The following is a 9,109-nucleotide window of genomic DNA, read 5'->3' as shown; positions in this document are numbered from 1 at the left end:
GCATAATCACCTGCTCTTAATCTTCAGCCCTGTGCTCCCTCTCAGATTGTGTCCTCCTGGCTTGGATCCATCTAATTTGGTCTTGGTTCTGATGACAGAGATGTCCAGGGTTGGGCAGAGCATGGTGCTCTTCCTCCACATTCTGCAGAACATTTCATCCCCAGCTCCCTCAGCACACAGACCACCAGCTGCTCTGGCCTTGGGCATTGGCAGCAGGACTGACATCTCTGCAGGGCATTTGTTGTCTACTTGACCTCCTGATCCATATGATCTATGGATCCTGCCCATGGAAGGAGGATTGGAACAATATGGTCTTTAAGGTCCCTTCCAACCCAAACCATTCCATTCTAAGTCACAAAGTCATCTTCATGGCCTCTGCTGGACTTGCTCTAGCAGGTCCATGTCCTTCCTGTGCTGGTGATCCCAGAGCTGGACACAGGCTTGGTCCCAGGGTCCCTCTTGGCACAGACAGAACTCCCAGCGCTGTGTGGATGGGATGAGCTGCCCCGAGTCAGTCTGACGATGAGGACAGTTCTGGTAGAGACAAGCTGGTGAGCCTTGGGCCTCAGCCCAGGAGAAAGTGGGTCTTTGGTGACTTGGGGAAACTGAGGCAGTTCTCTGCTTGCCTCTGCAGAGCCAAAAGCAGCCTGCCAGGACCTGGGGCTTGTGTTCACCACTCTGCTGACTGCCAGGTCAGAGGAGCAGCTGAGCAGTGTTCTGCTGGCCTTCAATACCTGGAGACATCCAGATTTGTGAACTTTGATGGAAGGAACATCACAGCAGAGTCCTGCCTCAGGGATATGAATGTGCTGGACTTGCCTCCAGGTACTGATGTGTAGTAGTTGGTGTTTTAAAGTTGTTTTAATATAAAAGTTAGACCTTCTATGTTAGTCATGTAATAAATGTATTAAAATTCGTGCTCAAATAAACATATTTGTACTTCGGGAAATATATATATATAAATATATATATTTAATCACACTTTAGAGTATGATACAAAAGCACACAGATCTTTAGAAATCTTTCACAGGAGCTGGGAAACTGGTTACCTCATTAGAATGTAGCATCCACAGATGTTCACTGAATAGAAATCTAAACTAGCAAGTGAAGGGGGAATAGCTCCTATGGAAATTCTGAGCGAGTCTCACAGCGCCCAAGCCATCATCAGCCAATAATGACCACAGATAACCGAAGGCAGCGCAGTTCCTGTAAATCGACTAGCATGTGAATCCCCAGCTCCCGTAACCGACTAGAATGTGAAAGTGCGGTTCCCGTAACCCTTATTTTACATGTACGTGTTCCTGGACGCGTGCTGTGTATTCCACGGTAGCTTTGTCCAAGTAGGAGACAGGAGTCTTCCAACACCGGACGGAGGTCAAGGAACTACATGAATATTGGAATGGTTCTCCGGACCCTGTTCTGTCTACTTGAAAGACAGGATTCTTCTAACACCGGACAGAGGATGAGGACCATATGAATATTCGTAGAAAGAAAAAGGAACAAAAGAAACTTAGCTCCGGGCAAGAAAAATAGTTTAAAACCTGGACTCACACGAACAGACTTTGTGAACTCACCAGTTCTGATGCGCCAGGGGGTCAGAGCTGCGTTCACCCAAGAGTCGAGTCCCGGGCTCGGCTCTGCTCCTTTGATTCGTGGCTGCCATAGATTATGATCTGATACGCGAAATAAAATCTATTTATTTTTGTTAACTTTTAATTTGGCTTTCGCAAATTGTTGATCTGGCCTAATCTGGTTTTTACCTATAACAGTCAGTTGTACGTGGTTTCTCCCATGTACCCCATTTTAGTCCCTCAAATGGTTCATTCCTAAGTTATTTACCACAGCGTTTTCCTGCCACTTGTCTGCCCATCGGTGTGTCTGTCTCCCTGTTCTTCTCCTCATTCCCTCATAAACCCATGTCAATCCCAGTTGTACTGTCCCTTACTCTTGTCAGTCTCTGTAGTCACTCCCCTTGTGTTCTTGAATATTCTGTGTCAGTCCTGCTTCAATGGCTGATTGGCTTGTAAGGCTTCCTCCCTCCCCCGAATGAGCCCTATTGGTTATGTTAAGTGATGTGTTCCTTCCCTAAGACCCCCTCATTGGATGAGAGTTGTATCCACCCCTTCAACCATCCACTCTTTAAAAGTGCTAGTCGGACCTGTTTTCTTGGGCACTCATCCCTGACCCTTCCTGGGAATAAACTTTCCTTGGATTTCATATACGTGATCTCTCCCAATTTCCTTTGTCTTGGTTCCTCGTGCCCAGTTTCCTTTCTGTGCTACCCATGCCATAGCCTGCTGCAGGGAGCTGCAAACTCCCTGTAAGCACTGCCACCCGCAGAGGTCTCAGGCAAGATCTGGGGGCGGCTGTTCTCATGCGTGCCCTCTGGCTACGAGAAGTGTGCTAGCTGGCGACTTTCTACCCTGTGGCTACAGCGTGCCACTGCACTGATGATCATCTTTCCAGGATGGGGGATACTGTGTGTTTGAGGGTGGACATGTGGATCTGGCTCTCCTAGAGGACGGAAATATCCTTCCGTCCCTTTCTGCAACCTGGCAAAAATCTCTTCCAATTCCATCGCATCCTACTACTAGAGCCCATATTGCTCATTTTCTGAACAGCAAGCACTGTTGTTACAGCTGGTGTTAACCAGTGTGTTGCCTCGACTCCTAAGGACTATAAAGGACATGGATGATAAAGGTGTGAGCCAACATCCTTAGTCCTCTGCTAATTTTTGTCTCATCCCAGCAAAATACCATGCAACGTTGTGTTGTTTCCTGGGAGCTTGGTGCTTAGGCCCATATTTGGGACATTTTTGCTTTCCAGGTGTCCCATCAGAGATACCAGAAGGGACTCCAGGGCCTTCTGTGCAACTGGCGAAGCTACTCATCAATGAGGTGAATGCAGACAACCCCAGGGAAGGAGAGGATGCAGAGTACATTGAACTCTTCTATACTGGACAGACATGCTTCGACCTCCCGGGATACTGGCTGGTCCTCTACAATGGGAAAAGCAACCGGGCCTACCGGTGTGAGGCAGAATCTCCATGTCCTGTACTGCCCCCAACACAAGAGACATAGGGAGCTGTTGGAACAAGTGCAGATGAAATCTCTACAGAGACCCTCTGACGACTGGAGCCCTTCTCCTATGAAGACAAGCTCAGAGAGTTGAGGTTGTTCAGCCTAGAGAAGAGAAGGTGCTGGTGACACCTTAGAGTCCCTTCCAGTGTCTAAAGGGGCTCCAAGAAAGCTGAAGAGGGACTTTGGAGAGGGGCTTGGAGGGACAGGACAAGGGGGAATGGCTTTAAGATGAAGGAGGGCAGATTTAGGTTGAGTATTAGGAAGAAATTCTTCCTTGTGAGAGTGGTAAGGCCCTGGCACAGGTTGCCCAGGGCAGCTGTGCCCCATCCCTAGAAGCGTCCAAGGTGAGGTTGGATGGGGCTTGGAGCAACCTGGGACAGTGGAAGGTGTCCTTGCCCATGTGGGACAGGATGGGTTTTAAGACCCCTTTCAACCCAAATCATCAACCCAAACCATTTTGTGATTTTGATTATATCCTCTTGCCTCACCAGGGAGCCTCAGGAGGTGTTCAGGTGAACAAGAGGTAATGCTGTGGGCAGCCATCACTCCACCTGAATGAAATGACAGTGTCAGTGGTGGGAACAGCTTTTGTGTCTCCCCACAGGTGACCATGGGGACACCACTGGGGGAGAGCATGTGCAGCAGCTTCACAGTGCTGGGCCCTCCTGCCATCCGCATCAGTGAGCTGTGCCTGGCCAGTGGCGATGCCTACATCTGCTTCATGGAGCTGGAGGGGAAACCTGGCACCAGCCTCAGATGGCTTAGCTTGGTCTTCTTCTCAGGGAAGGAGGGGAAGGCACATGCCAGCATCCCTTTGCAGGACACTGTTGGAGTCACAGGGCTGTTGGTGTTTGTGCTGGATGGAGAACATGGGTATGGTGAGTCCAATGAAATGGGCCTGATGTGGGGTCTGTCTTCAAACACATGGGCAGGATCTTGAGCACTTTAGAGGAAACAGATGGAGGAGGGTGCTCAACATGGGGAACAATACTGCCTTGCCTTTCCTGTCCTTCATTCCTGGTTTTTCCTCTATTTGTTCTGCCTGGGCTGTTCTGTCATACTCCAGTTGAGGTGGTGATAAATCGTACCCCATGCCTCTGCTAATGCAGGAGAAGTGGGAGGACCAAAAGTTCCTCCTGCTGATACCAAGACAAGGGGATTTCAGGAGAAGCAAGGCCCACCAGGGCTGTGGGTTGTTCCCTCATGTCGTGTTCACTGATACTCACAGAATCTTGCAGTGGTGCTGCCTCCTCCTGATCCTCAGCTGGTACTTTGTCAGCACATTCCTTTATCTTGTTCACCTTAACACATTCACAGTCTTACTCATGTTCACCTTAATTTCTGCCTGGGCTGCATGAAGCCAATTGCATCTCAGAGGAACCTTGATCTTTTTGGAAACATGTTCACAGCAAGCAGCTTCTGTGTAGCTTTACTTGGCCCCAGTCACGACCATTACTGTGTTTCTCATTTCCCTTCTTGGAGTCCTCCTTGTTGCCAGCTTGTCCTGTCAGGCTCAAAGTTCAGCCTAACACTATCTAGATATTAATCTCATCTATTTCTCTGACATTTCCTGATGGGACAAACCTGACCTCCAAGAACATCTCTGTTACTAGTAAAGGCTTCAGCACTATAGCTGTGTACAGCACCAATGGGATTCCTGCTAGTGGGAAGGCAATGCCGGAGAATTTGGTGGATGCCTTGGTTTACACATGTGAGCCTGGCACAGCTGGAGGACACTTGGGCTTCCTTGGGCCATCTTACACTGTGCCCTGCAAGGGTGACAGGTGAGGTTACTTCTCTAGAAAAGTTCCTGGTGTGAAGAGGTTAATGAAATGCAGGGGCAGGTATTGTGTAACTTGGAAAACTCTATCCTGGAGGACAAACTCTTAGGTGTGGGAGTCTGGCTGTAATGAGGCAGCAATCTTACTCCTGCAGAAGCTGGTCAGACCAAGTAAGTGTGCTCTGGCCAAGCTCACATATTCTCCAGCTGGAGGAGTAGGCTGGATCCATCTCTACGATGGATCCAGCTTTGTGAAAGCTGGCTTCAGCTCCAGCTTCAGTTGCAACTCCAGCTCCCGCCAGCTCTCCATCATCCAGCACCAGGAACTGGGGCCCAGGATGGGATTTAGAGGTGGGAAGAAAGTGTGTGTGACATGTTGGTGAGTTTTGACTCTTCTGGGGACAGGCCTGTGTCCCTGGGCTGCTGAGGCAGTGCCAGCACAGGACTGCAGTTTGCCCTCTTGGAGCCGTCTCCCAAGCTGTGGAATAGCTGTCCCCAGCACGTGAAGCACGTGGCTTCACCACGGATTGCCACCTCTGCTTCCTCACACCCAGGGAGTGGAGTGGGGCATCCCACCAGGCTGGAGTGGGCAGGCTGGGACAGGGGCTGACCTCAGCTTTCCATGGCATGGGAGAGGCAGCCTGCTGCTGTGAAAGAGGACACACTGGGTGCACATACCAATGTGTGGATGTGGGGCTGCCAGCCCAAGAGAACACCTGCACCTGCAGCTCCAGCGTGGGCTTGTATGGACTTGGAACAGGCTGCCTAGAGAAGCTGTGGCTTCCCCATCCCTGGAAGTGTTCAACGCCAGGTTGGAGGGGCTTGGAGGAACCTGGGATAGCAGAAGATGTCCCTGCCCGTGGCAGTGGGTGGGACAAGATGAGCTGTAAAGTCCCTTTCAACCCAAACCATTCCATGATGATTCTATGATATGAAGGTGGCTATGTATTTCATTTGAGTAGTCTCTGCTGAGGCCGGGCTGAGCCCTGATCAGGATTTCTTTCTGCAGGGTTAGATTTGCAGCAATGGCAGGAACCCACTGCTCCAGGTCTCTCATGGTGGTGGGGGCACAGCCAGGGAAACTGCCAGCACACCCTCCAATCTCAGCCCATCTGTGGAATCCAATTCCTGTGTGTCAGTGCTGACCCAGAGTCAGCAAGGAAATGTACAGGAGGGTCTCCAGCCTCTGCAAAGACCACACTTGGATCAGCATGCCAAGATCTGGCAAAATGGAAATTCCTCTTCCATCCTCCCGAGAGGGGCAAGAGTGGGTCTCTCCCTCCCCTCTCAGCATGAGAGATTGCTCTATACTGGCCCTTGTGATGAGATGTGAGACATGCCCCTTCCCCAGTTCCCTGGGAGTCTGCCAAAGGAGCCAAGCTGGTGTATAGTGGTAGAAGACCAGAAGTAAAGACTCATCTGGCAGGAGAGGGCAGAGGAGAGTGGGAGGCGGAAGAGGGTGGGATGAAGGCAAGTGTTTTGGAAGGGGCACATAGCCAGGAGCTTACTAGCAGTCCTGAACTGCACCCAGAAAAAACACATATCCTCTTCCCCTAGACTGTTCCATGTGCACCCTGCACCACAGGAGGATGCTGGAAAGTTTGGAGAGGGTCTTGGTGAACTCCTTGGAGGAGTGCTCCTGCAGTGTCTCTGACCTCTACCTGCAAGGCTGGTACCTATCTCCTCATGCCCAGTTCAAGTGCCCTCTTCCCTTTTAATTGCTCATCCACAGCTGCCTTGTCAGGACAGTCCCTGCTCCAGCCCACCCTGCAGGCTGGCACTGGACTGAGGAGACCTTGAGGAACAGTGGTGGGCACTGGGATTTCAATGAGGGGAGCAGGAGACAATCTGACTGGGCTGCTCCTGAGGCCAAGCTGGAGGGCCCCATGAGGAATGGCAGTCTCTGCTGATCCTTGTGGTGTCTGCCAGACAAACCTAAACCCACAAAGCAAACAGCCTTAGCAGTCCAGAGGAATCTGGTTCCCAACTCCTACATTTATTCAAAGTACCCAGACCAAATAGTCACTTTAGGAAGCATTAGGGACTACAGCTTTTGAGGGATAGGAAGAATTTTTTCTGGGTTTTGGCTAGTTTTGTAAGGAAGAGAAGACTTTGCTGCCATGCTCTGTCTCCCTAACCCAAATGCCTTTTTGACCAGTTGAACTTCAGTCAATTTCAGTTGAATTTCAGTCAATTCTGAGCAGAGGGTAGAGATACAAAATGTAGTAAAAAGTATTCTGTTGGGTGGGATGACAACCTCAAGTCCCTTTTGTCACCAAAAGAAAGGTTGAGCATGTGCTCAAGTTACCTGTGATGTAGCATGGCAGCATGATTTCAGAGCGTGGGGGGGCGGGGGGAAAGGGTGAAGAGCATGGGAGCAGGAGGGCACAAAGTCATGGGAGCAGTGTGATCTCTGACACCTGAGGGTTTCTGACCACCCAAAATGCGCTATTGTTTCTCGGCAGAGCTTAACATGACATGTGTGGGCTCACTGGTCAAAGTCTGGGGCCAGGTGTGGGCTCAGCAGCCAGAGCAGGAGCAGTCCATCAAAACCTGTCTCCAGGGATTCCTGGACAGCCCCCATCCCTTCTCCATGGATGGGAGAGTTGTAAAAACCAGTCCTGAGTGTGTCACCCCCAAAAATATGCCTTTCATGTCACACAGTGATGGGACACTGGTGGGTCACACAGTAGGAGGGACTCTGCTTCTAACACAGAGAGCGGGGCTGGGACCAGGGTCAGGTAACATCTCCACAGGAGAGGGCACATGTGGGCAAGCCACTGGGCTTCAGTGGGGAGGGCCTTGCTTTTGGACCTGTTGCTCACACAGAGGCTCAGTTGCTGGGAGCAGCTACTGGCAGCCAGGTTGGAACTGTTCTGATGGGGGAGGTGACAAGGGTTGTGTGTCCTGGATTGTCAAGCAAATTGCATTCTATTTACCATCTGAATGGCAGTTGTCTTCTATTAAGTGGGCGGTTTTCCTTATCTATTCCACAACCAGGGAGACATCTGCTGATAATAGACTATTGAATGTCACTGCATGACTGGTAAGAACTACAGCATCCCATTGGGAGATGCTCTGCCCAGAAGGAAGAGCCAAGCATTCTACCCAGATATAATTTGGAGATTCTGGAATACCAGCACAGTTTTCCACTGGATTTCCCAGAGGAACAGTTGCCTCTTCCACTGGATCTTCAGGGGAAGACTCCACCCTTCTACAGGATCCCTGCTCCAACAGAACCACACCTGACACTCCAGAAAGACTGCAGCCACCATTCCAATTGCACTTCTACAGAATCCCTGCTCCAATAAAACCACAGCTGACACTCCAGAAGAACTGCAACCACATTTTCAATTGGATTGCTACCAACACCCTGACCAACAGGGTGTCGGGCTGTGTTCTGACTCTGTCAGTGTTGTTTTAGTTTACTGCATGGTTTATTTTATATTTTTATTTTCTTCCCTAGTAAAGAACTGTTATTCCCTGCTCCCATATTTTTTACCTGAGAGCCCCTTAATTTAAAATTTATAGCAATTTGGAAGGGGGAGGTTTTATATTTTCCATTTCAGGGGAGGCTCCTGCCTTCCTTAGCAGACATCTGTCTTTCGAAACCTAGACACTGTAGCAGGGGAAAAAGAGTGGGAAGTTGAGACAGCCCAACCTATTGTTGCCCAGAGAAACTGTGGCTGCCCCATCCCAGAAATTGTTCCAGGCCAGGTTGGGTAAGGCTTGGAGCAACCTAGGATAGTGGAAGATGTTCCTGTCCATCCAGGGGATTTGACTAGATGGCCTTTAAAGGTTCCTTTCAACTCAACCCAACCGGGCCAAATCCAACCCATTCTGTGACTCTTTTTGCATGACCTCCTAGGGCCCCCCACAATGCTGGGAAAGGTCACGGCTGTAATTCCTGTTCTCTGCCTTTGTTCCTTCAGCTTCCTTCCAGGGCTGGGAAATTTCCCTGTTTGTTATGGGATCTCTCCTACTCCTCTTAACGTTTGTTGGCCTGGCTTTTTATTTCATCAAAAGGTGAGAAACCACTGTTGTATCTGCTGTGTATCACCCACCCCCTCCTTCCCCAGGGCCTCCTCTCTAGCTGCTGCACAGAGACTGGCTCCTTTACTCAGCTAAACACCTACACTTCCTTCAGACTGTTCAACATGCTGCTCCTCATTCTTGGCAGCAAAGTCCCTTCCTTTTCACAAAGCCTCTGTTTCTGACAGAGCAGACTGCAGGTTCTGCAGTGTCAGAA

The sequence above is a fragment of the Motacilla alba genome, chromosome 14 (genome assembly GCF_015832195.1).
Source record: "Motacilla alba alba isolate MOTALB_02 chromosome 14, Motacilla_alba_V1.0_pri, whole genome shotgun sequence".
Lineage (NCBI taxonomy): Eukaryota > Metazoa > Chordata > Aves > Passeriformes > Motacillidae > Motacilla > Motacilla alba.
Note: the sequence above shows the minus strand (reverse complement) of the source record.